This window comes from Diabrotica undecimpunctata, chromosome 3 (assembly GCF_040954645.1).
Source record: "Diabrotica undecimpunctata isolate CICGRU chromosome 3, icDiaUnde3, whole genome shotgun sequence".
Classification (NCBI taxonomy): Eukaryota; Metazoa; Arthropoda; class Insecta; order Coleoptera; family Chrysomelidae; genus Diabrotica; species Diabrotica undecimpunctata.
Window position 1 is genome coordinate 81,901,490 of NC_092805.1, and position 27,184 is coordinate 81,928,673.

General features: G+C 35.5%; 1 pseudogene; it reads right to left on the reverse strand.

The window, feature by feature from the left end:
- On the reverse strand, positions 1–26,911 carry LOC140435926 (uncharacterized; annotated as a pseudogene).
- Between the last annotated feature and the right edge of the window lie 273 nt (positions 26,912–27,184).

Below are 27,184 nucleotides of genomic sequence, written 5' to 3' on the forward strand. Positions count from 1 at the left end.
TGTATTTTTACAATAGTCTGTACAATATCTTTGTTAACGACAAAATGTATTTATGAGTATTTGTGAGCGTTATTTTGCCGAAACCTTCATAATATTCGCAAACCGATCCTGGAGATTGGAGAGATATGGAAGCGGAGTTGTTGGCATCGCTGTTAACCGGGTTTTTTGAATTTGTTTGAATCTACTGAGGAAGTGGTTGCTCTAAAGTAGGTTTTGTAGTAGGGGATTTGTACGATTGTGATGGAGAAAATAGTTTATGTGGGTAAGTCTGTTGAGCATGGTATCCGACGAATGGATGCTGGTTATGGAAAACGGGTATGGGCTGTTGCTGGTGAGGGAATGACATGGGCGGTTGCTGATGGGAGTACGGTATGGATTGTTGGCGATTAGAGAGAGTCAAAGGTGGTTGTTGTTGTAGATATAAGGGATGTAATGGACGCTGGATTATTTTCAACTTTACTTGGATTTGAAAAATGGATTCATAGACGGACATTTAGAATTGCAGGACTTCATCGTCATCCATAGTTTTTAAATGCGGAATGATGCACTGGAAAAACGACATGTGGCAGTCTGATTTCTTTGGATGACTCAGAGCTTTCAACATTGCCAGTTCCACTTCATCTGGTTTCCCACGTTTCCTGTTTCTTATTCTTGTAATTTCAGGAACGTCAACTTCCTTATTTACCTCCCGTCTTGCATTTGCTTCTGCAGGCTGAATTTCATGAAGCTCAGTGTTGTTATTGTCCATTGGCATTGTATGATCCAAGCTTTCAGCCGTTTCTCGGGAGTCGCAACATTTTTGTAAAAACTGCATTTGGTCACTGAATACATATTTTTTGATTGTCAGAGCTCCTGCTCTAGTGTTTTTACAGCATTTCAATTTTTTCGGGATTTGGAAAATGCATCTCTGAGGTTGGTCCATCTCCTGGAGACTTCTTTACCTGCAAAACCACAAAAAGAATTAGGTAAAACCGAGGACCCTTATAAAATCGCGTGTGTGTCTGTCTGTCTGTCTGCTTGATAGTTCGGATTTAACCTCACACTTATTAACTACAGTATTGTAACAAACATAAAACAAAGCAAATTCCCTCAAATTATGTATTTCTTTTTTACAGGTACTTTGCAAGTGGGTCTACATTTGCAGATTTACACTCTTCATATAGAATGGGCAAAAGAACTGAAGCAAGTATAGTAAAGGAACTAAGCAGGTCCATTTGGAATATTATGAAGGAAGAGTGTCTGTCCAATCTTGGAAAAGTGGGAATCTACAGCTTCAGGTTTTTTTAAAAAAGCTCAATTTCCTCATTGTTTAGGAGCTGTTGCTGGAAAACATATTCGGATTATTTGTCTAGTACGAAGTGGTTCTACGTTCTTTAATTACAAAGAGTATTATTCTGTTGTTTTAATGGCTGTAGTTGACTCTAACTACAGGTTCTTGTACGTTCACATTGAAAGCTATGGTAAGGAATGTGATTCATCCTTTTTTAAGGACTCTACCCTTTTGGAATAACGTCGAATCAAATACATTGGATCTACTGGAAGAGCAGTGTCTACCAGGAACAGACAATCCAAAGTTACCATACTATTTTATTGGCGATGAAGCATTTGGGCTGCACAAGTATTTGATGCGACCTTACAGGGGAACACACTTAACGCTACAGAAAAGGATTTTCAACTACAGATTCTTCAGAGCCAGGCGATATGTGGAGTGTGCATTTGGAATCCTAACAAATAAGTGGCGAATCTTTCACAGGTCGCTTAATGTAGCTTGTGTCGTTCTACATAACTTCATTCGCGATAGGTACGAATATTTGCCTGATGACATAAGTACAGTAATCGGTCTGGAAGATTTACCAAGAGGAGGTACATGAAGAGGGGGTATTCCTTAGGAAGAAACATATTGAGTGAATATTTTTCATCAAAAGTGGGAGCTGTTTATTGGCAGATAAATAAGATTTGACATTCTGTGTTATTTAGTACATAACAATGAGTCTTTGGAAGTGTTGATAATTAGTAGTTATTATGAGTTCTTAATAGCCAATAGTCATGACGTGAATTAATACGTTTGTAAGAAGAAAAGTGCGGTAAATATTAACATGTACATAGACTCAAGTAGTCAATCCGAGGATTAAAAGAATGTCGTACTTATATTGGTTTGGGTTTAGGTGAAGGTAAACAGTGTTCCAATTGCTGTAAATATTATCCCTTTTATAAACTAAATCATCATCATCATTTTGGCATTACAACCCTGTGTGGGTCCTAGCCTCCCCAAGAATTTTTCTCCAGTCGTCCCCATCCATCTCCTTCCTCCGCCAAGCACGTATTTCCATATTTCTCATGTCTTCATTGATGTTATCTAGGAATCTTGTTCTGGGTCTTCCTCTTCTTCTTTGACCAATAGGTCTATCAAGGAGCGTTTTTCTAGCTGGGTCGGATTGCTCCATCTGCATTACATGGCCTACCCACCTCAGACGTCCTATCTTTATGTGTTTTACGATATCTGGTTCCTGGTATATTCTATAGAGTTCGAAGTTGTATCGTTTTATCTAGACACCATTTTCATTTACCGCTCCATAGATGCGCCTTAGTATTTTTTTTGAAACATCCTAACATGTTTTCATTGCTTTTTGTTAAAGTCCAGGTTTCTGAACCATATGTTAGGACTGGGGGTATTATTGTTTTGTAGAGTTTTACTTTTGTATTTCTTGATAAACTGTAGATTTAAAAAGAAGATTAAGCCCAAAATAGCATCTATTAGCCTTGCAAATTCTGCGGTAGTGTCATTTTCAGTATTGACGAGCGTTCCCAAGTATGCAAATTCGTTAACTGCCTCGATGACGTCATTTTATATAACAAGTGGCCGTAGTATTTGTGGTTGCGTACCTATTTTCATGTATTTTGTTTTATTGGTGTTTATTATTAAACCCATTTTTGTAGCCGCTTCCTTTAATGCTACGTACACCTCTCGTGCTGCGTTTTGCACAGATTTGTTATATATTGAACCGGTAGTTGTGATTTGTGACGTACGTATTACTTTTTCCAGAGCTAGATTGAATAGTATACAGGAGAGTGGGTCTCCCTGACGTAGCCCGTTATTTGTTTTAAAAGGTTCAGAGAGTTCCCCCTGGATTCGTACTTTGCATTCAACTTTTTCAAGAGTTACTTTGGTTAGACTTACCAACTGATTTGGTACTCCTAGGTCTATCATTGCTCTAAACAATTCTCTTCTATTTACAGAGTCGTAGTTGTCCTATTATTCGCTCTGCATATGGTGCCATACGATGGCATAGTATATTGGAGAATATTTTATACGCTGCATTTAGGAGCGTAATTCCTCGATGGTTAGAGCATTCAAAGATATCTCCCTTTTTGTGTATGGTGCAAAGTATTCCAATATTTCAATCATTGGGAAGGGACTTCTGTATCAATATTTCTTTTATAAGCTGCTGTAGCGCTATTATGATGTCGTAGTCACCTTCTTTATATAATTCCGCTGGGAGATTATCTATTCCGGGTGATTTGTTTCTGGTTAGTTTGTTTACAGCCTTTTATAAACTACACATTTCCAAAATACAATATTCAAACTCAGCGACACACTAACTTTATTATAACCACAAAATATAACCAAATTTTTATATATAAGGTTGATTATATGATGTGAAATTATTTTTATACTTTTATACCTACAGGGTGTTTTGTTTTTATTACTGTTATCTGTATTATCTTGTAACGGAAACTATCTAATAACGGACCATGTTTAAATCAAATGGTAAGACGTTATTAAATATGAATACAAAAACTACAATTATTAGCTTCTGATGTACTGTAGTTCCATTAAGAATTTGTTGTACTTACCAAAATTGTTCTTCTCTTTGTCATCTAGCTCTTCAAAATGTGGATTCAGTATGTTGCATATATCCCTCCAAGCATTTCTTGTCGCGTTTCTATCTATATATATTGTTATGATATGTAAAATCGAGAAAAATATTGGGTTGATTAAAATATTTCAAAGTTAAAAAACATTAAAATAATTCAGATAAGTAGGATAATAAACAACAAACATTTCGAAGAAGGAAAGTTATTAAATTCTTGGATTACCTGTACTAAACAAAATGTAAGCTATACATAAATTATTTCTTTGTTATACTTGAGTGACCCGCATAATTTTAAGTGAAATCCAAAGACAATTGAAACGGGTTTTCCAAATACATTAAATGCAGTGAGTAAAGACAATAGAAGGGATTTTAGAAAGAGGTTTTTGTTAGTTTTTAAGAATTATAGAAAAATATTATTTGTAAATAAGTTTTAGGAAATTTATAATTATAGGTAAAAATTTGTTTGTTATCGAAATGAAAAAATGGGGGAATTGTGACGAGTTTTGATTGGCGGAGATTGAAAAAGGTGGGATAGGTATGTAGGAGTGAGAGTTTGGCTAGATTTAGGAGAGAAAAAAGATAATCAGTTGGTTTTCCAAGTCTGTAAGACGAACAGTAATTGTTCTCTGGCGATTCCCGAGAAGTAGCAAGCAGTAGTGTTGAATGTTAGTGAGTTTTTGTGGAGTTAGTGTATCTGACAGAAGCTGAAGCAACAAAATATTGTAAGTCATATTTTTCTACTTATATTCCAAGAGTCACTGTTCAGGCCAACGAGAGATTCAGTTTATCGTAAAGAGAAGATATTCCAAGAGTCACTTTTCACTCGGGCCAACGAGAGATTCAGTTCATCGAGAGGAGAAAGGCTATCATAATTTGAATGATTTGTGCTTTTGAAGGCGATCATTAAGGACGATATACTTGCAACAATCTGTTGTAAGATTGCTGATTACATAGGGAGCGTTTGAGAGGAGATAATATAGTCTACAAGGAACAAGGATTTGGACCACTCATCATCAGAGAGAGATATTTTTGTTTTCTGCAGTTTTTTCTTTTATTGATAACACAATTTTTACACTTAATTTAGAAAGGATATAAATATTTTGATTAGGAGAGTTAGAATAGTTTGGGATTTTGAGATTTCAATTAATATTGTTTGTACCATTAATTTTGATTGTTCACGTACGTAGAACACAATTTTGAGAATCATTATATGAGATTTGTTTATTGAAAACTTTTGAGTGTGAATTATTTCATTATTTTTATTTCAATATATAGTGTTAGATCATATGTGTTTTTTATTATTCCGGTATTCTTTGGACCTTACCTTTCACATGTAATAGCATAGATATTGAAGCACGAATTTAACCCTGAGATAAAATAATTAAAAATTGTGATAGAGTCATAATCATATCATTTAAATAATTTTAATTAATCAAAAAATGAATTAGCTAATTATTGCTTGGCGCACCAAGACTTTAAATATCACAATAACTGGCTTCCAAAACGTGGGGCTTGAAAATATCGCAGCTTTACATTTGAAGGAAGGGAAAGAGATCTGGAATAAGTACAGGTGATCCAGAGATAAAAACATATAACATTGAGGGAATTTGAATTTGAAAGTATTTTGACAATTTTTCCAGGGAATATAAATTTGATTTATTGATTGATCGTAGTTAGTGGATATTAACTGCTATTGAATTATTTGATTTTATTTTCTTTACCAATCGTACATTTGATATTTATTTTGAATTATTTGAATTTTACTGATTGCATATTTGATATTTGTCGTGAAAATTTAATACATTTGGGGAGAAATATTGTCGTGTTCTGAAACATATAGAGTGTTGTAAAATTTCACATTTGGCGGGGACAAAAACAGTAACGAAAAGAAACAACATGTCGACCACAAGGAGTCAAAGCAAAATGCAAGAAAGGAAGGAGGATAACAGAGAAGAGGAAACAATTTTTGAAGAAGGATCGGATAATGAAGGAAATGTTACAATAGTTGAGGAGAAAAAAGAATTATCAGGAATAGAGAAATTATTAGCAATGATGCAAATACAGACACAAACAATGAATGAAACATCAAAGAAAATGGATAGAAATCAACAAGAAACAAAACAAACAATGGAAGAAAACCAACGGGAAACAAGACAAGCAATAGAACTAAATAACAGGAATATAGAGCAGCGTTTGGAAAACTATGAACAAGAAATTAAAGGATGTGTTGAGGGGATAAAGAAAGAACTGATACAACAGATAGAAGAAATAACCATAAAGAATGCAAAACAAGAGACAGAGATAAAAGATATCCAAAATACGATGAAGGAAATAAAGATTGTCCAGAAAAAGGAATTAGAACAGTTAGAAGAAAAATTTGAAATGGCGCTACAAGAAGACAGGAAGGAAGTAGAAAGAAGATTAAAGCAAAATGAAAAACAAATGGCAGAAATTGAACTAAGAGGGGTAGAGAGAAAAGAAGTTATCATCCATGGAACAAGCGAGGCGAAAATATAATTTGGCGGGGATATTCGGAAAACACACCCAGTACCGTTTGTTAAAAATCTGAAAACCAAATTACAACATATTAGATATTTTGACGATTGCAAAGAAACAATTAGAAACCATTTGAAAGAAGGAGCAGCGTTATGGTATGAAAGCAAGGAAGATGAGTTTGAAAATTGGACAGATTTTGAAAATAAATTTCTCAACTATTTCTGGGGGAAAAATAAACAGAGAGAAATCAACCAAGAGCTACAGAATGGAAAATATCACGAAAAAATGGGAATATCTGAAGAAAGATATGCTTGCAGATATATAACAATTCAAAATATCTAGAATACAAATATTCTACCGAACAGCTGGTAGAAATGATCAGCAGACATTTTGAGGAAACGTTGGAAGATCACGTGATTTTGAGAAACTATCAAGATATTGATAGTTTGTGCCAATTCCTTCAATTAAAAGAAGCGAAAAGAAAAGAAATGAGAAATAGAAGACAACATGACCAATATAATGAACCGCAAAGAAGGTATTCATCAAATTATGACCAGAGAAACCGACATCCCAGATCAACAAACGAATATAGGCCGAGAAATTACAATAATTACAATAGACAACAAAATTACGATAACCGGAATGATACACAAAATAGAACAAATGAAAATCACAACAGGAATAGAGATGCACAAAATCCTCCGAATAGGAACACGAACGAACAAAGGGACGATAGAAATAATCAGAGATTCCAACGACAAAACAGAAGAGAGATGAATCATGTAGCAATAGAAAAGGAGGAAGAAGAAGTATTCAATGAATCCAGACAGGATTTTCAATAAGGCATCCACTAAACAAAAGTAAAAAACTCTCCGGTATATTTTGTCACCCGAGAGAGTTTATACAGTTGGCGGGAAACGAAAAACAAAATTCTAATTCCAATCTAATTTTTTTAGATGCATTTATAAAACATAAAGCGATTAAAATTCTGATTGATTCTGGATCGGAAATTTCGTTAATCAATAAAAAACTAGTAAAAGAATTAAATATGGACAGATTTGTGTATAAGATTCCGAGGGTTGCTTTAGTGGGTGCAAATAATAAAAAATTGACGACAGTAAACGAAGGTTTAGGAGTACGGATCAGAGTGGGAGACCAATTCTATATTATGCAATGTGTGGTGATCGAAGATCTAAATCATGATATGATAGCGGGAATTGATGAATTGAGTGAAAAACATATCACCATCAATTTTTCGGAAAATCAACTGGAAATCAGAGCAGAACCAGACAACATAGAAGAAGAAAAGGAAACAGATAGGAGAAAATTTTCTGAAAGGATAAATGGACAAGAAAAACATAAAGAAATCAATATGACGGTAGAGGATAAATCGAAAGCTCAAGAAAAAAATAAATCCGAAGAGGAAAAGGGAATAAAAAAAAAGAAGAAGAGTTCGAAAAGAAAGCAGAAAATAAAGGAAGTTATAAGCAGAAAAATGGAAGGAGCCGAAACATGGTGCTCGGAATACCAGATAGAAATTAAAGATAAAGAAAAAATAAAAGAAGAAATAACGGAAGAGGACAGAGAAGAAATGGCAATTATGGACGAGAATCCAGAATTTTGTGAAGAAGTAATACGGACAGTGAACACATGTAAACAAACTGAGGATGAAAGAAAAATAATATGTGGAGAAAACATGGAGAAGGAAATAGAGAAGATTTTAGAAAATTATGGAGATCTTATTAATGAAGAAAGCCGAGTGGCTAAAAATTATGAACATTCTTTTAAAGTTAAAAACTTAGAAAATTTTAAATCGAAAACATATCCAATCCCGTATAAATACAGGCAAAGCGTCGGACAGGAAATTGAAAATATGATCAAAGACAAGGTGATCGAAAGATGTGACTCTCCATATATCAACCCGATAGTATGCGTAAAAAAATCAAATGGTGATTTGCGATTATGTTTAGATGCAAGAAACATTAATTCGCACACAATCGCGCAATACGAAGCGCCTTTGAACATAGAAGCCATTTTTGGACGAATCACAGGATCACACATTTTCTCCAAAATCGATTTGAAACACAGTTTTTGGTTAATACCTTTGGCAGAAAAGTGTCGAAATTATACCGCTTTTTCTATCGACGGAGTGGTGTACCGATTTAGGGTAGTACCATTTGGACTACAAAGTGCATGCGCTGCTTTGGTTCGCGCATTACACACAATTTTAAATAGGCATGGAGAATTTGTTGTACATTACATAGATGATTTATTAATTTTCTCACCGGATATAACAAGCCATCTACGACATATTCATACTGTTCTCGAAGAACTTGATCAAGCCGGATTAAAATTAAATATTCAAAAGTGTCAGTTTTTCCAAAAAGAGGTATTGTATTTAGGATTCAAATTAGACACAAAAGGGATTAGTCTTGCAGAAGATAGAATCGAAGTCATAAACAACTACCCTAGGCCAACCAATTTAAAAACTTTGCGGGGATTTTTAGGAATGGTAAACTATTTCAAAAAGCTGATACCAGACCTCAGTACAAAAGAAATACCGCTAATAGCATTACTTAAGAAAAATGTCAGATGGAAATGGGGAACTGAACAAGAAATCGCTTTCAAAAATTTAAAAGGAGCGTTTTCCACAGCTGTAAGAGTGCACCACCCAAGATATGAGCAACCTTTCATTCTCAGGACCGATGCTTCCATAAAAAAATTTGCAGGGGTGTTATCACAGATACAAGACGATATAGAGGTGCCAATATGTTTTGTTTCCCGTGTAACCAAAACGTATGAGAGAAAATACAGCGTTACTGAATTAGAGTTTGCCAGTGTGTTATTTTGTGTAAACAAATTACGTTTTTACCTACTTGGGGCAAGATTCACCATTGAAACGGACCATGCAGCGTTGGTACACATAATGAAAAATAGGTTGGTAAATAATAGAATTCATAGGGGCATTCTTTTACTCCAAGAATATGATTTTGAATTTAAATATATCAAAGGAACGGACAATATTTTGGCTGATGCGTTGACGAGAGATGAACAATTCCGCAAAGAGGATCACAAAACTCTCCACGTAGGCATGAACATAATGAGAGAAGAAGCAGGCTTATTTTCTTTGGCCAAAATCAGGGAAAATCAGGAAGAATTGAATGAAAGAGAAAAGCAAAGGGCTGAACAAGAAAATAACCTATATTTTAAGAGGGTCGATGGTAAAGAACTCTATGTAATCACGGAGCAAATGGCAAAAGAAGTTTTTTTAAAGTTACACTGTGACAACGGACATATTGGAAGTAGAAAGGTGTGGCTTATGTTCAGGGAGAACTACATTTGTCGACAGGACTATACAATAGCCAAAGAGGTGACTCGAAATTGTGTGACATGCCAAAAGTGTAAAAGTAGGAACTTTAAAAATGAAAACGTCACAAAAAACGTCGTAGCTCGGAAGAAACTGGATATTGTTGCTATTGATATGTTGAGCGATTTGATACCAACAACTCAAAGGAATAAACACATATTAGTTATGGTGGATCTTTTCTCAAAATATGTTAAATTGTACGCATGCAGAACCACAAAAGGAATTGAAATACTTAGGAAGATAGACAATTTTATAGAAACGGTGGGAAGACCAGACAATATTTTATTGGACAATGCGACATATTTTAGGAACGAACGTTTTAAAAGGGAATTAAGAGAGAGGGGCATCGATACAAAATTTATAAGCATCCGTCATCCACAGAGCAACCCATCGGAGCGTTTTATACAAGAAGTCACAAAATTTCTACGAATTGCCGCGGAAGAACATCATCGACATTGGGACAGAAAAGTGTTTGAGATCGAGACCTATTTGAATTGTGCTCCAAATACGGTTACCAAAGAGACGCCTTTATATATAATGAAAGGAACAATGCCTACAAGACCGTGGGAAGACACCGCCCCCAGACAATACGAAGAAGTGATCGAGTTGGTTCAAAGAAGATTGAGACGAAGTGGAGAGAAATATCTCCAAAGACAAGAGAGAACCCGAAGAAGAAGGCCGATCAAATTCCAGAAAGGAGATAAAGTCTTAGTGAAGGCACTGAGGGTGTCGAATTTACAAAATGGTATTTGTGCTAAATTGATGCCGATATTTGAAGGTCCATATAGGGTCAATACGGAAAATGGGGTAAATAGTTATGAATTAGCGCACATAGAGACAGGAAATATACGGGGTATTTTTAACATTCACGACATCTATCAATATCATGAATAGATTTTAATAACATAGTGAAATAATTTGATCCTGGAAAACTTTTGTCATTTTAAAATTTAACAAAGAGTTTTCGGCAGATCAAATGGCGGGGATTTGTTATGATATGTAAAATCGAGAAAAATATTGGGTTGATTAAAATATTTCAAAGTTCAAAAACATTAAAATAATTCAGATAAGTAGGATAATAAACAACAAACATTTCGAAGAAGGAAAGTTATTAAATTCTTGGATTACCTGTACTAAACAAAATGTAAGCTATACATAAATTATTTCTTTGTTATACTTGAGTGACCCGCATAATTTTAAGTGAAATCCAAAGACAATTGAAACGGGTTTTCCAAATACATTAAATGCAGTGAGTAAAGACAATAGAAGGGATTTTAGAAAGAGGTTTTTGTTAGTTTTTAAGAATTATAGAAAAATATTATTTGTAAATAAGTTTTAGGAAATTTATAATTATAGGTAAAAATTTGTTTGTTATCGAAATGAAAAAATGGGGGAATTGTGACGAGTTTTGATTGGCGGAGATTGAAAAAGGTGGGATAGGTATGTAGGAGTGAGAGTTTGGCTAGATTTAGGAGAGAAAAAAGATAATCAGTTGGTTTTCCAAGTCTGTAAGACGAACAGTAATTGTTCTCTGGCGATTCCCGAGAAGTAGCAAGCAGTAGTGTTGAATGTTAGTGAGTTTTTGTGGAGTTAGTGTATCTGACAGAAGCTGAAGCAACAAAATATTGTAAGTCATATTTTTCTACTTATATTCCAAGAGTCACTGTTCAGGCCAACGAGAGATTCAGTTTATCGTAAAGAGAAGATATTCCAAGAGTCATTTTTCACTCGGGCCAACGAGAGATTCAGTTTATCGAGAGGAGAAAGGCTATCATAATTTGAATGATTTGTGCTTTTGAAGGCGATCATTAAGGACGATATACTTGCAACAATCTGTTGTAAGATTGCTGATTACATAGGGAGCGTTTGAGAGGAGATAATATAGTCTACAAGGAACAAGGATTTGGACCACTCATCATCAGAGAGAGATATTTTTGTTTTCTGCAGTTTTTTCTTTTATTGATAACACAATTTTTACACTTAATTTAGAAAGGATATAAATATTTTGATTAGGAGAGTTAGAATAGTTTGGGATTTTGAGATTTCAATTAATATTGTTTGTACCATTAATTTTGATTGTTCACGTACGTAGAACACAATTTTGAGAATCATTATATGAGATTTGTTTATTGAAAACTTTTGAGTGTGAATTATTTCATTATTTTTATTTCAATATATAGTGTTAGATCATATGTGTTTTTTATTATTCCGGTATTCTTTGGACCTTACCTTTCACATGTAATAGCATAGATATTGAAGCACGAATTTAACCCTGAGATAAAATAATTAAAAATTGTGATAGAGTCATAATCATATCATTTAAATAATTTTAATTAATCAAAAAATGAATTAGCTAATTATTGCTTGGCGCACCAAGACTTTAAATATCACAATAATATATATATATATATATATATATATATATATATATATATATATATATATATATATATATATATATGTATATATATATATATATCTAGGGTCTTGTCCTACAGAACAGGTCTTGCTTCGACCAACGAAATAAGTAATTCATTCTTAATATCCATAGTCACTGGTGGAGTACACAAAATCACAATGAACAATCCAGGATTACGTAGCAACACGGAGCGACGTACCTTAAGCAGTATCCAAAAAACTCAACAGATCCTCTGGTCGGTCGACAGAGATCGATGTGTGTGCGCGCTTTCATTTGCGTTGGAACGGCGGCAACGACCACAGCAGCCGTCCATGCAGTGACATTCATTGAGCGCCACACCACATCGATGCCGTGCCGTTTGGCGATCGATGTGTGTGCACGCTCACACTGTTTCTTCGCGCCATCAAAGGGATTTGTTCGATCTAACTTTTATCGACCGTCCAAATTCGATGTGTGCAGATAGTAACTCATGTCATAGTATTGGATAATGCATCTTACCACAGCCGCCTTCTTAAACGCATTACAACGATGACTGATAGAAATCTGGTTACGAGAAAAATGTATTTCATTTACAGAGGATACAGTCAAAGCAGAACGACTGACACTAATCAAGGAGCATATCGTCAATATGCTATTGATTTAATTGTTAGACTTCATAGTATTACTGCTTTGAGAATTCCATCCTACCATTGCGAGGTAAATACATAAAAGGCATGTTTACGACTACAATAAAATCGTGGGTCAGATACCTAAGCGGCGTAGACTTCACTGTGAATGATCTGGTGAATTGATTGTTCAAATCTTGACCAGAAAACAAAAGGGTTACGTAACAGTATTAAGACTAAATGGATATACCTATGGATAATAAAAGATAGGAGTTTGCGGTTTAGTGTTCTACTCACTTCACATCCCATCCAAGTGTTATCGCTTAAAAAAACCAGAATATAAATAGTTATAAACAAATAAATAGTTATAAAATAAGTGTCTCAAATAAATTCAAAGGCTATAGCGGGATAAGATGGTCAAAATTGCACCATGCTCGATTCAGTTTTGGGTCTGGCCATTCGAAAGGACATAATTAAAAACTCATTCAGTTAAATTTTCAAGTCCCTAGGTGCCTCTGGGGGTCCGCTATGAGAAAAAAGGTATTTAAAAAAAATTTTTTTTAGACGCTGTATTGCAGCAAAAAATCTGAAAAAATTCATGAAAGCGTATTTTAATAATACAAAACTGCTTGCTTTTTTTCAGATTTTTAGCTTGAAAATTGAGCCCAGGAAAAATATTTGAAATTTTCAGTGATATTTTAGGTTATGTCGGAAATTTTTGGCCAACTTTAAAATAATGTATTTTTATGGGATTTTTCCTGTTCTTTCGAATGGAATAGGTATTATTATCATTTTCAACGTGGAAAATGCCTAAAAATCAAAAAACTGCTTTTTTTGGCATTTTTCTGAAGTTTTTGACTCATAAGCTCAACAACATACACATAAATTAATGATAATTCATATTTTTTTATGTATTCTTATCTTTATAATCGAAATAAGCTATTAAAACTATTATTTTTTCCTACAGCATGCTCCAAAAACCGAAAAACCCCGTTTTCTCCATGTTTTTAATAGATAACCTCAAAAGATTCCGAAAAATGAATCGTGAATTAGAACGCACTTGTACACTCAAAAGTTGTGGTTAAGCCAGCAAATATATCTATATACGTGATATTATATCACAATGTACATACATTTATACACAGACGCATATCTATATAGTTCCATGACTTTTGAGATCCTTGTTATATAAGTTCATATGCTCGTACCACGCTCGTCCATGCCTTACTCTTCCGCTTAGATACAAGAGCGTTATACCCATGCTTATATCATTTTATATTTTATATTTACTTAACTGTTTTGGCGTTCATGTCTTAGCCCTACATCCCGCATATCCAGGGAGCCTGATTGTAACAGAAAACATGGCGTTGATAGTTGCGCCGCATGGTAGTTGACATTACGCGGCTCAACTACCAACGACATGTATATCTGTTATAATCGGGCTCTCATTATATATCGCTCTTAGTGCGTTTGCGTGTGTAGGGCCATATCCTCTGTATCGTTCTTAGTCAGTTTGCGTGTTAGGGTCTTTATCTTTTCGGAGGGGCTTTTCGTAAAATGTTCAATGGCTCTCTGTTTTTGTGTTTATTTTGAATTGATTTTTAATTTGACAGCAGAATTGTGTCGTGTCTAAAATAACAGGCAACAATAACCAGTATTATTGTTAAATTAAGAACTGGATCATCAAATAATTTTATTTCATCAGTTTTCGGGATAGATAATGAGATCAAAGTATCTGATTTTTGCGAGTCTGTAATCAATTCATTCGAGAGAGATGTATTGCCACAATATTTTGGAGTAAAAAGTCTCGTGAGAGAAGACTTAATCCGTAACCATACTTCTGTTTATGCCATAAAGTCATTTAATTTGACGGATGATCAGCTCACATTAATTTTCGATAAAGCTTATTTAGCTCACCAAAAAAGCAGAAATAATTGTTATCATAGAAAATCATATTCGGGACAGAAGAAAAAACCGTTGTGCAAGTCGTTTACCATCTGCACAACAGACGGGTTTGTTGTAGATTTACCCGGTCCATTCTTAGCTACAGAAAATGATGCAAGCATCATGAAGAAGGTTATGGAAGATCCAAATGGAATGAGGTCACTTATGAAAAAAGGTGATGTTTGTATTGTAGAAGCTTTAGAGACGTCGTATCCTATTTAAAAGATCTTGGCTTCAAGGTTCTGATGCCTGCATTAAAAGGAAAAAGACCAAGTTTATTCACAGCTGAAGCTAATGAATCTCGTTACTTTACGAAACTAAGATGGGTAGTAGAAGCTGTCCACGGCATTCTTGAAAAAAAAAATATAAGCTCCTCCATCAACAATTGGATAATAAATTGTTAACAAAAGCTGAAGCATATTGCAGAATTGCATGTTTCCTTAATAACCGTAATGGAAAAAGATTATATAGCGATGAAGAAGGAGACCTTACGAAAGTAAACGACCAAGAGGAAGACCATAGATGAAATGGGTTGATGACATTAAAAGAATGCCGGAACAAATTGGAAATATGTTGCTCAGGATAGAGACCGATGGAAGGAGTTGGGAGAGGAATATGTCCAAACATGGACGACAGAAGGCTAAGAAGAAGAAGAAGAATAGCGATGAAGAAGAAGATGAAGAATTAAAAAAATTAATAATACAGAGAATGTTGAATTATAGTAAAGTGGATAACACATTGGCTAAAGAAGCTGAAACAGCAAGGTGGTCTAGACGAAGTACTACGACAACCAAGATAACATCGCGAAAAATTGATTTTCCAGAGATGACAGATAGAGATTTCAAAATATTCTTTTCGGGTACGTACTAGTTAGGTCAAGCTGTATGTTACCTAGCTACGTTATTGTTATTGTTGAGTTAATGAATGATAGAAACGAAATTAATTTAGAATACATCCGAATATTATCAAGGTTTTGATACAATCCAGACATATCAAAAAAAATTTATAAATGTTACATTGAGTATAAGCCAGAATCTATTGGCTACAATGCAATTTTACGTCACTCGTGCGATTGTGCTAATGGATTGAGAACTGTTGCATCCTGTTCACATGTTGCTGCTATTATATATTATTTAAGCAATGCTAGGTACAAATCGGACATTATTAGACCAGCTAAATTTCTTTTAGAAATATTTGGTGAAACGGAGATTGATCCGGTAATCAACGAGGATAGTGAGGAAGATTAATAAAATGTAATTATTCTGTCATTCAATGTATCTAGATTAAATAGAATATTGTAAATATAGATTGTTAATTAGTAAATATATGAATTTTCTTTACCTCTAAAAAAAATATTTTGTTTTCCTGCGTACGATCAGCTGTAGTAATTAATTAAAAGATATCAAAAATATGGTTCATTTTTCAAAGTCTTTTGAGGTTATGTAGTAAAAACATGGAGAAAACGGGGTTTTTCGGTTTTTGAGAATGTTGTGAGATAAAACTAACGCTTTGAATAGCTGATTTTGATTGAAGAGGGAAAGATACATGTGAAAATGAAAATTATCATTCATTTAGACACTGAATTTAGAGGTTATGTAGCAAAAGCTTAAAAACAGCGCCGAAAAAACGGGGTTTTTCGGTTTTTGGAGCATGCGGTAAATTATTTGATGATCCAGTTCTTAATTTAACAATAATACTGGTTATTGTTGCCTGTTATTTTAGACACGACACAATTCTGCTGTCAAATTGAAAATCAATTCAAAATAAACACAAAAACAGAGAGCCATTGAACATTTTACGAAAAGCCCCGCCGAAAAGATAAAGACCCTAACACGCAAACTGACTAAGAACGATACAGAGGATATGGCCCTACACACGCAAACGCACTAAGAGCGATATATAATGAGAGCTCGATTATAACAGATATACATGTCGTTGGTAGTTGCGCCGCGTAATCTCAACTACCATGCGGCGCAACTATCAACGCCATGTTTTCTGTTACAATCAGGCTCCCTGGATATGCGCGATGTAGGGCTAAGACATGAACGCCAAAACAGTTAAGTAAATATAAAATATAAAATAAAAGAATAATGATATAAGCATGGGTATAACGCTCTTGTATCTAAGCGGAAGAGTAAGGCGTGGACGAGCGTGGTACGAGCTTATGAATGTATATAACAAGGATCTCAAAAGTCATGGCACTATATAGATATGCGTCTGTGTATAAATTTATGTACATTGTGATATAATATCACGTATATAGATATATTCGCTAACCACAACTTTTGAGTGTACAAGTGCGTTCTAATTCACGATTCATTTTTCGGAATCTTTTGAGGTTATGTATTAAAAACATGGAAAAAACGGGGTTTTTCGGTTTTTGGAGCATTCTGTAGGAAAAAATAATAGGTTTAATAGCTTATTTCGATTGTAAAGATAAGAATACATATAAAAATATAAATGATCATTAATTTATTGTATGTTGTTGAGGTTATGAGTCAAAAACTTCAGAAAAATGCCAAAAAAGAAGTTTTTTCGATTCTCAGGCATTTTCCACGATTAAAATGATAATAATACCTATGCCACGAAATAACGGGAAAAAAACTCATAAAAAACATTTTTTTAAAGTTGGCCAAAAATTTCAGACATAACCTAAAATATCACTGAAAATTTCAAATATTTTTCCTGGGCTCAATTTTTAAGCTAAAAATCTGAAAAAAATCAGGCAGTTTTTTTATTATTAAAATACGCTTTCATGAATTTTTTCAGACTTTTTGCAGCAATACAGCGTCTAAAAATTTTTTTTTTTAAATACGTTTTTTCCCATAGCGAACTCCCAGAGGCACCTAGGGACCTGAAAATTTAACTGAGTGAGTTTTTAATTATGTCTTTTCTAATGGCCAGCCCCAAAACTAAATCGAGCATGGTGCAATTTTGACCATCTTATCCCGCTATAGCCTTTCAATACAAGACTTTTAAGATGTCTTTATGAAACGCCACTAGTAAAGAGTAAATAATTAAGGATAAGCATACATTGTGCTGACCAAATATTAATTTGCTAAAACGCATCGTGAATTCGTTTGTTGTTACATCTGGCTCACTGAAAAAAACCGCATATTACCCATTAAAATGTACGGAGAGCTATCACAATGTTGTGAACCGATATTATTTTGATTTTCTTATTAGTAAACGGAGTATTTGATTTACACCTCGTACAATTCGAATATCGTTTAACATGTATTCGTCACATTTTTCAATTTCTTGTCAAAGTAATTCTAGGCTATCTCTTAGTGTCGTGAGATATTGGCATAGACTTGAGAAAGCGTAGTTGCCACACTTACTTCAATGTATATTACCTATGTCTAGCTGAAAGATTTACGTATTTTATATATAGTTTGTTATTTCCTGACCGTGATCATCATTCTCAGCATATTCTACCAATTATGGTGTAGTCTTCCTTACATATTCATTCTTCATATCTGCCCACGATTGTCTAAAATTCGCTTTTCTGTTTCATGTTGTTTCGGCTTGTTTCCTTATCTGCCATAGTCCCATCTTAAATTTGGGCGGCTTCTTGGTCTTTTGATGCCTCTTGGATACCACAGTGTAATTCTAGTGGACCACCTATTGTCAGTTCTTCTCGCTAAATGTCCCGGCCACTGCCGCAACCGTATATCATGATTGGTAGTATATACTGATCGAATGCTTTTTTCTTCAGGTGGATTGGCATTTTCGATTTGAATATAACTGCATTACTACCAAACATTACTACCAAAAGATGTCCGAGCTAGTAATATTATTACAAGAATTAATATTGAATCATTGAACCGCGTCGATTATCATTGCAGCGAGCTTTCGACATCTTCTTTGATGTCTTCTTCGCGGCTTCCGAGGTCCCAGTCTACCGAGCCACCAGACACTGCTACACTGATCACTAATCAATGCATTACTGCGACTACTGAGCGTGGAGCGGACGATATTTTCTTTATGAGAGATCTTCATGTCGAAGGTAACTGTATACCGTCATCTCTTTTATTGAGACAGTTTCGCCTTTTTTTAATTTCTATGGCTTTTCGGATAATTTTTGGTTTATAGAAGCGAATGAAGGCTATGATTCTGGAGTTTTCAAAATCAATTTTGTAAACTTTATGAAGATGGTGTGACCTAGAGCTGAAAGCTCTAACGAAACCTAGGAATTGCGGACACAAATGGAATGTTTATAAATCTTATTTTGAATTCTACGATTTGTTTGGTCTATATAGGATCGGGGACAGTCTGCACAAGGAAATTCATAAACTTCGTGTTCTTTATTTGGAATGTTGTCTTTGATTGATCAGGTACGAGATGAAAGTTTTTGTTGGTGGTAAATATTGTCTTTATTCCTCTTGATTTAAGAATTTTATCGATTTTGTCAGTAAAACCTTTGACGTAAGGAAGAAAAGCTTTCGCATGATGAGGGTCTGAGTCCTTAAGTTGAGATTGAGTGGGAGATTGATGTCTGTGGATGCTCCTATTGATGTGATTTTCGCGGTAACCGTTTTGGATGAGGGCTTGTTTTAAACTAGAAGGCTCAGTGGGTTTACTTGCATCATCGTAAAGACGTATTGAACTGGAGACATGATATCCAGAAATGGTATGCAGTTGTTGTTTTCTAATTCTACTGTAAATTGCAACTCTGGGCAGTGACTGTTAAAGATGTGTAGTGTGTCCATGATCTTGTCTTTTGGGAGTGCAGGAATTAAATCGTCCATGTATCTCCTTAAAATGGGACATCAAACGGTAAGTTGCTAATACAGCTTTCAATTAAGTCATCCAGTACAAAGTGACATAGGATTGGTGATATTTAGCTTCCCATGGTTGTACCATGTACTTGTTTGTAATACACCTCATTATTGAAGATCAGTATGTTTGAATCTAATGGTATGGTTTTAGAAACTAATAACGGCGTTACTGATCATGGCCCTCGGAAGCCAAGATCCGGCAGGGGAGAAGAAGACAAGGACTCTCAGGTCGTTAATCAGCGAATTCCTTGTCAAAAGAACGCAGATGAAAAAATAAGACTGTCCAACACTAGAATAGGAACCTGGAATGTTCAGAGCATGTTTCAGCCTGGTAAAATTCACAATGTTATTCGAGAAATGAACAGGTTGAATATCGATGTACTGGGTATCAGTGAAGCTAGGTGGCCCAACTCAGGTTGTTTTTCAACAGACGAAGCCACAATATATTATTCCGATAGCGAGAATAACCAACACAGACACGGCGTGGCAGTAATAGTTAATAAAAAATCTAATAGAGCGGTGGAATGATATTTCCCTATCTCAGAAAGAGTAATGGTACTGAAGTTAGTGACATCTCATGCCAAACTAAATTTGATACAAGTTTATGCTCCTACGGCGAATGCCGATGAAGAAGAAGTAGAATTATTTTATCGAGATATCGATGAGGCACTTAGAATAACGAAAACAAGAGAAATCACGATAGTCCTAGGTGATCTCAATGCAAAGATTGGAAAGGGACAAAGCGGAAAGTGTATAGGAAACTATGGTCTGGGTAATCGAAACGAGAGAGGAGACCGTCTGTTACAATTCTGTCAAGAGCAGAACTTTATTATTACAAACACATTTTTCATGTTACCAAACAGACGACTGTATACATAGCGATCGCCCGCAGATACATCGGAGAAAGTAGTCAGGAACCAGATAGACTACATTATGATCAATGAAAGATACCGTAATGCTGATAAAGCCGTGAAAACATATCCTGGATCAGACGTGGCCTCAGATCACAACCCACTTATAGCCAAAATTACACTCACCCTTAAAAATATTAAAAGACATCAAAGAATCCCTACAATAGACACAAGAAAACTTAGAACCTAAAAAAGAACCTAAAGTAGAAGAATGCCTCCAACATAAACTGCATGTGAACTGAAACAAATTGAACACAAACACCAATGATATTGACGAGTACTGGAATCGACTAAAAGATTGTCTACTGGAACCCTGTAAAGAAATACTAAAGACTTTCTCAAGGAGAACAGAGGAATCGATGAATGACGAGATACTCAATATGATGGAACAACGGAGACAATTTAAAAACAAGGAAAACAATAAATACAGAGAGATAAACCACGAGATTAGAAAGACGATAAAGCAGGCAAAAGAAAAATTCACTGCAAAGAGATCGAAGACCTTCAAAATAAATATGATCTGTTTAACCTGCACAAGAAAGTCGAAGAACTGGCAGGACTAAGAAAACAAAATCCCACTTGTGCAATTCTGGATAGACACGGTACTGCTATAACACATACGGACGAGAAAATACAAAGATGGGCAGAATATATCGATGAATTGTTCGATGATGAAAGAGGAGATCTGGAGCACATAAAACTTACGTCAGAAGAAATAGGTCCATATATTACAAAAGAAGAAATATTACACGCATTAAAAACAATGAAGAGTGGGAAAAGCCCTGGACCTGATATGCTTCCTATAGAAATCCTCAAAATTCTAGATGAGAAGCACATTGATGTTTTAGTGACACTCTTGAACCAAATTTATAGTTCAGGCGTATTACCCAAAGAGTAGTTAACATCTATTTTTATTTGTCTCCCTAAAAAGAAAAACGCAAGAGAATGCAGCGATTTCCGCACCATTAGCTTAATGTCTCATACGCTAAAGTTACTACTTAAAGTCATATATAACCGAATATATCACAAACTAGACATAGACGTTAATAATACACAATTTGGTTTTCGCAAAGGCCTAGGAACACGTGAAGCTCTTTTTTCACTTACTTTACTAATACAAAGATGCCTGGACGTCAATCAAGATATATACGCATGTTGACTATAATAAAGCATTCGATAAAGTACGACATAAACATTTAATGAATGTCCTGAAATCAAAGAAGATTGACTACAACGACCTCAGGATCATATCAAATTTATACTATAAACAGCGAGCAAAAGTACGTGTTAACGAACAGCTGTCAGAAGAAATTGAAATTAGATGTGGAGTAAGACAGGGGATGCGTATTGTCGCCAATTCTTTTCAATGCCTACTCCGAAGAGGTCCTGAAAAAAGCTCTTGAGGGTGAAACAGCTGGAATAAAGGTAAATGGAGTTCCCATTAACAACATTAGATATGCGGACGACACTGTGATCTTAGCCGAATCATTGAAGATCTTCAGAGACTGGTGACCAGAATAGCAGAGTATGGAAAAGAGTATGGTCTAACAATGAATGTCAAGAAGACGAAATTTATGAGAATATCGAAAACTCAAAGAAATAACGAGAATCTTCTAATAAACGAAACCAACGTCGAACAAGTGGACAAATATGCATACCTGGGAACAATGATTAACTCCACAAATGATTACAATCAGGAGATAAAAATAAGAATAGAAAAGGCTAGAGCAAATTTCAACAATATGAGAAGAGTTCTATGTACCAGGGATTTAAAACTGGAACTAAGAGTTAGGTAGGTGCTATGTTTTTTCGACTTTATTTTATGGAATGGGATCTTGGACCTTGAATGTGACATCAATGAAAAAACTGGAATCATTTGAGCTGTGGGTGTACAGAAGAATTCTGAAAATATCATGGACAGAACACGTCACAAAGAGGTTCTGGGAAGGATGAACAAAGAAATGGAAATTTTAAATTCAATAAAAACAAGAAAATTAGAATATCTCGGACATATTACACATGGAGAGAAATACACCTTGCTCCAACTGATTATGCAGGGAAAGATCCAAGGACAGAGAAGCATAGTGAGGCGTAGAATGTCATGGCTGCGCAACCTGAGAGAGTGGTACGGATGTACATCAAATGAACTTTTCAGAGCAGCCGTCTCAAAAGTCCAAATAGCTATGATAATTGCCGACCTCCGCCGCGGAGATGGCACTTGCAGAAGAAGAAGATGTTTGAATCAAGTATAAGGATAATATTGTTACAAATGAATTAAAATCTATTAGGCTGTATAGTGAGATGTTTGTCCCTTTTTTATAGTATATAAGTTGGTTAAAACTCACTAACATATAATTTGGTGAACGTTTGAAATGGTTGATAAAGGACCTAAAACTAAATGAATCTTTTATAATACAACTTTTCTTTTTATCTTTTAGAGTTTTTTAATGTCTGCATTTCTTCTGTTTTATATTCATTTTGATATATTTTGATTGGTCCAGTATGGTTCTCATAATCTTTACTTCCACTATTCGTAAGTCTTTATCTTTATTTAGCCATTGTCATTATTTTTACTACGTATAGTAATATTGGTCTAATTATTATGGTATATAGTATATGATATATCTCTATCTGTGTTAGTTTTAGGGTGAACTGAGTAGTTCTACAACCGATATAGCCGGTCCCAAGTCCAGAAAAAAGTAGAGTGATAGAGGAGTAACATACCTCTATAAGCAACATTGTTAGGGTCCTTCGTCTAGTGTTACATACGAAGATCAAGGATTAAGCAGATGAGGTTTTATCCAATGGTCCTGAACGCGGAGGAATATTAAAGGGAAGACCGATCTCTCGAGTTTTAAAAGACAATCGGTATACGGAAGAACACAGTGAGAAAAAATTACCCAGCTCTTCAAAAAAAGGGATTTAAATATTGGGCCTGTCCCCCATTATTTGTAAAAATATTATGTCAACAAATCATAGAATACCGGAAATAACAAATGGAACGCTTGGACGGCGACGAATTTTGCAACATGGTTTTTCTTTGGTTGTCAGCAAATAAAGAATACTTTTCACATAGTCTATAACAAAACTTAAGCAAGGATTAAAATTTTATAATTATTTAACATTTTAATTTGTAATTCCGATTTATTATTTATTATTAGTTTGCAGTAGTAAAAATAATGTAAGGTTAAAATAATTAAATTAAAACAAATATCTTGCTACTTTGAAATCCTTTTCTTATTGTTTTGGGAATGATAAACAGATTAGATAGGAAACGAAGATTACTTATCGATACAATTCCATATGAAGAGATGATACATTGGTACATCGGTCGGAAACAAGAAACCAGCAATACCTTTAATGCATCTGCATCAAATATCTTACGTGCATCTGAGGCTACGTAACTGACGTGACGTGATATACGTACGTGCGTACGTTCAATAAAAGGAATATTAGATTTTATACGTTTAAATGTGTATTTTTTCCTTCTGTAACCAAGCAAAGAGCAAGGAATGTTTGTGTTTCTTTTACACTAAAAATTGTTACGATAAAACTTATGGAAAAATAAAAAAAAAACATACATGGTGGACCAGAAGAAACAGAACACTAGCTCTTCGCACTGTTGTTTGATATAAAATGATGCTCTTTTTCGAGAACGAACTTCCTTGCATGTTAGAATTAAGCCAAACCCGGGTGACCGTAATATCAGTTGTTCACAAATCAGGAAAAATCCATAAGACGTAGTTTAAAAATGATAAGCGCTTATAGTCACTTATTAGATTTTGAAGAGAAAGCGTTAAGTATGCTTCTATATAACAGAAAAGTTTAGTATTCAAAACCGGTCATCCAAGGCAGAACAAACTGATTGTAAGTAAATTTATTTCTTTGACCTTGTTTTTAGTAATAGTTGAAAAGTCATTTATAATTTCCACAAGGAATCTACGTTCCTGTAGTTGGCTGCATACCATATATTAAAAAAATTCATTAAACACACACACACACACACACACACACACACACACACACACACACACACACACACACACACATACACACACACAATCACGCTAAGCGATCAACCCAACCCCTAGGAACATGTGTATACCAAACTAAGTATGGGATCCACATGTCCGAAGATCAAACCGGTCACACTTCACTAGTTGAAGTGGTACCTATCTGACCCCCAGGTTTTTCCACCACCCCTCCTCATCGTGTGACTTACGCGAGGAGGCTTATGATCTGAAAGTTACTAGAGGTGCCTTGGGTAATGAGACACCTTCCGTTTTTAATTATTGTGGTTATGCCACCTGACTGTAGGGGTAGCCACATCTAAGCTTTTCTCCCTATTTACTTTACTGACTCTATAGATTTTACTCTAACTTCACTTCGGGACTTGAGTCCCTAAAACAAAAGAAAAAATAGCGTGTGTTCCGTCCATGAAGTCGACATCCTGGGCTGTCGATTTCATGTTCGGAAAGAGTGTGTGCTCGGTCACTCAGCCGCCGATTTGGCAAAAGTAAATTTTGTTCTCCTCGCCGGCTGGGTGCCCGATATGTGTCCGGCCACCGAGCCCATGCTTGCCGCACATGACCTCAGTGCTCGGGTGTCGCGAAAGGATCAGTATCACTCGATCCGCAGAAGGCCTGACGGGCCTTCTATATGGAAAAGTTAAGATGAGTTACGTTAAAACGTTTAGTGATAAATTTAATCTATAATTGCTGAATTTAAGAGAAAAACAACCGATTTTTTTTTTAATTTGGGGGTCTTCCTTGGCGATGGGACTATTAAATGCCGGCTCAATTCTTACCCTTTTTATTCTTACATGATAATTGTGTGGGTGTGTTGGGGTGTGCATTGCAGGGTGTATATGGCCTCCACACACCCCGGTGTATATTGTCCTTATCTAAGTTCCTCGGCACCTGTATTCTCTCGCCAGAGTCCTAAAAATAAGAAAATTTTTTTAGTTGGTTGTTTTTCTGATGACTGCATTCTTTTGTTTGGCGTTTTTGCGACCATCTCATTCTTCATTTATTCGTTGGGGACCCTATATCCGGCTATTTGCTGTTTAAGTCTTCTGTGTACCGTCCTGGTGTTTGCGTTGTAGTTAGTCAGCTCTCTTAACATGCTACTTGGGTGGTTGTTTAGTCCGTTGAAAAGTTCGTATGCCTTTTTGTCCATTGTGTGTAGGATCCTTGTTTGTCCTGAGTCTCTGTATAAGTTTCTCAGAGGTACATATCTCGGTAGGTTCAGGGCATCTCTTATTAATTGATTTTGTGCTGTTTGTATTTTTTTCCTGTTTGTTTTACAGGTGTGTCCCCACGCAGCAGAGGCATACGAGAGGACTGGCAGGATAATACTATTCGCAATCCTGATTTTGGTTTTAAACCTCAGCTTGCTTCTTCTACCAATAAGCGTTGAGAGCTGACTTTTCAGCGCTTTGGCTCTATACGTTTGCTGATTAATATGCTGCGTAAATGTGAGTTTTTTGTCTAGTAACACTCCTAGGTATTTGGCCTCGTTTGTCCATTGTACTAGCGTGTTTCCAATCGTTAATTCTTGGTTTGGTACACTTTTTCTGTGACTAAACATTACAGCCTGTATTTTATCTGGGTTTAAGGCTATTTTCCATTTGATGCACCATCTTTCGAATCTATTAAGTGCTCTCTGCAGATGATTAGCTGCATGATTTGGATTTCTCCAGCTAACAGCTATTGCCGTGTCGTCGGCGTAAAGACTTAACAGGGATCCTGGTTCTTTTGGCGTGTCGGCCGTATAGATGTTATACAGGTAAGGCGACAAAACAGCTCCCTGAGGCACACCTGCCTCCAGGGTCCCGACTTCGGACAGGGTTTCCCCTGTACGAACCCTGAACCTTCTGTTGGCTAAGTATGATCCAAGGAGGCATGTCATCGCCTCGCTGTATCCCATAGAGTTCATTTTATATATGAGTCCATCATGCCAGACCCTGTCAAATCCTTTACTGACGTCCAGAAATGCTGTTGCCGTGTACATTTTTTCGTTGTATCCTTTTGTTGTGAATTCGGTGAAACGTAGAACTTGTAGTTCGCATGAGTGTTTGCTTCTGAATCCAAATTGAGCTTCCGGTATAATGCCTAGTGCTTCCGATTCGTCGTTTAGTCTTTTTAATATAACTCTTTCCGCTATCTTGCTTATTGATGATAATAAGCTGATAGGTCTGTAATTTTGCGGAAATGTGCCGTCCTTCCCTGGTTTTTTAATTATAATAATTTGTGCCTCCTTCCATCTATCTGGAAAATATCTTAGTTTGAGCATGTTGTTTACGATATTCGTTATGTAGACGATAGCTTTGTTGGGTAGGTTTTTTAATGCCCTGTTTGTGATGTTGTCAGGTCCTGGGGATTTTTTGGCGTTTGATAGCTTTATTAGCTCTTTTACTTCTTCGGGGGATGTGTGTGTTATTTCTACTCTGCCCTTTCTTCTCTTTAGTCTTCTGGGTGTTCTTTCTACCTCTTCTTCGAAGTCTGTCTTCATTGGGATTTTCGTTATTTCTACATGCCCTTTCTAATTCGTCCTTTAAGACTTCAGCTTTGTCTATTTCCGTGTGAACAATCCCGTTTTCTCCGTGTAATGGAGGTATGGGTTTCTTGTCCTGTCGGAGTATTTTCGATAATTTCCAGAAGGCGGATTTGTTTGGGTCTAAATCTTGGATATAGTTGTCCCAGCTTTCATTTCTATGGTTTCGTAGTTGTCTTTTAACTTCCCTATCTAGCTCATTTGCAATCCTTTTATCTTCTAGTGTTCTAG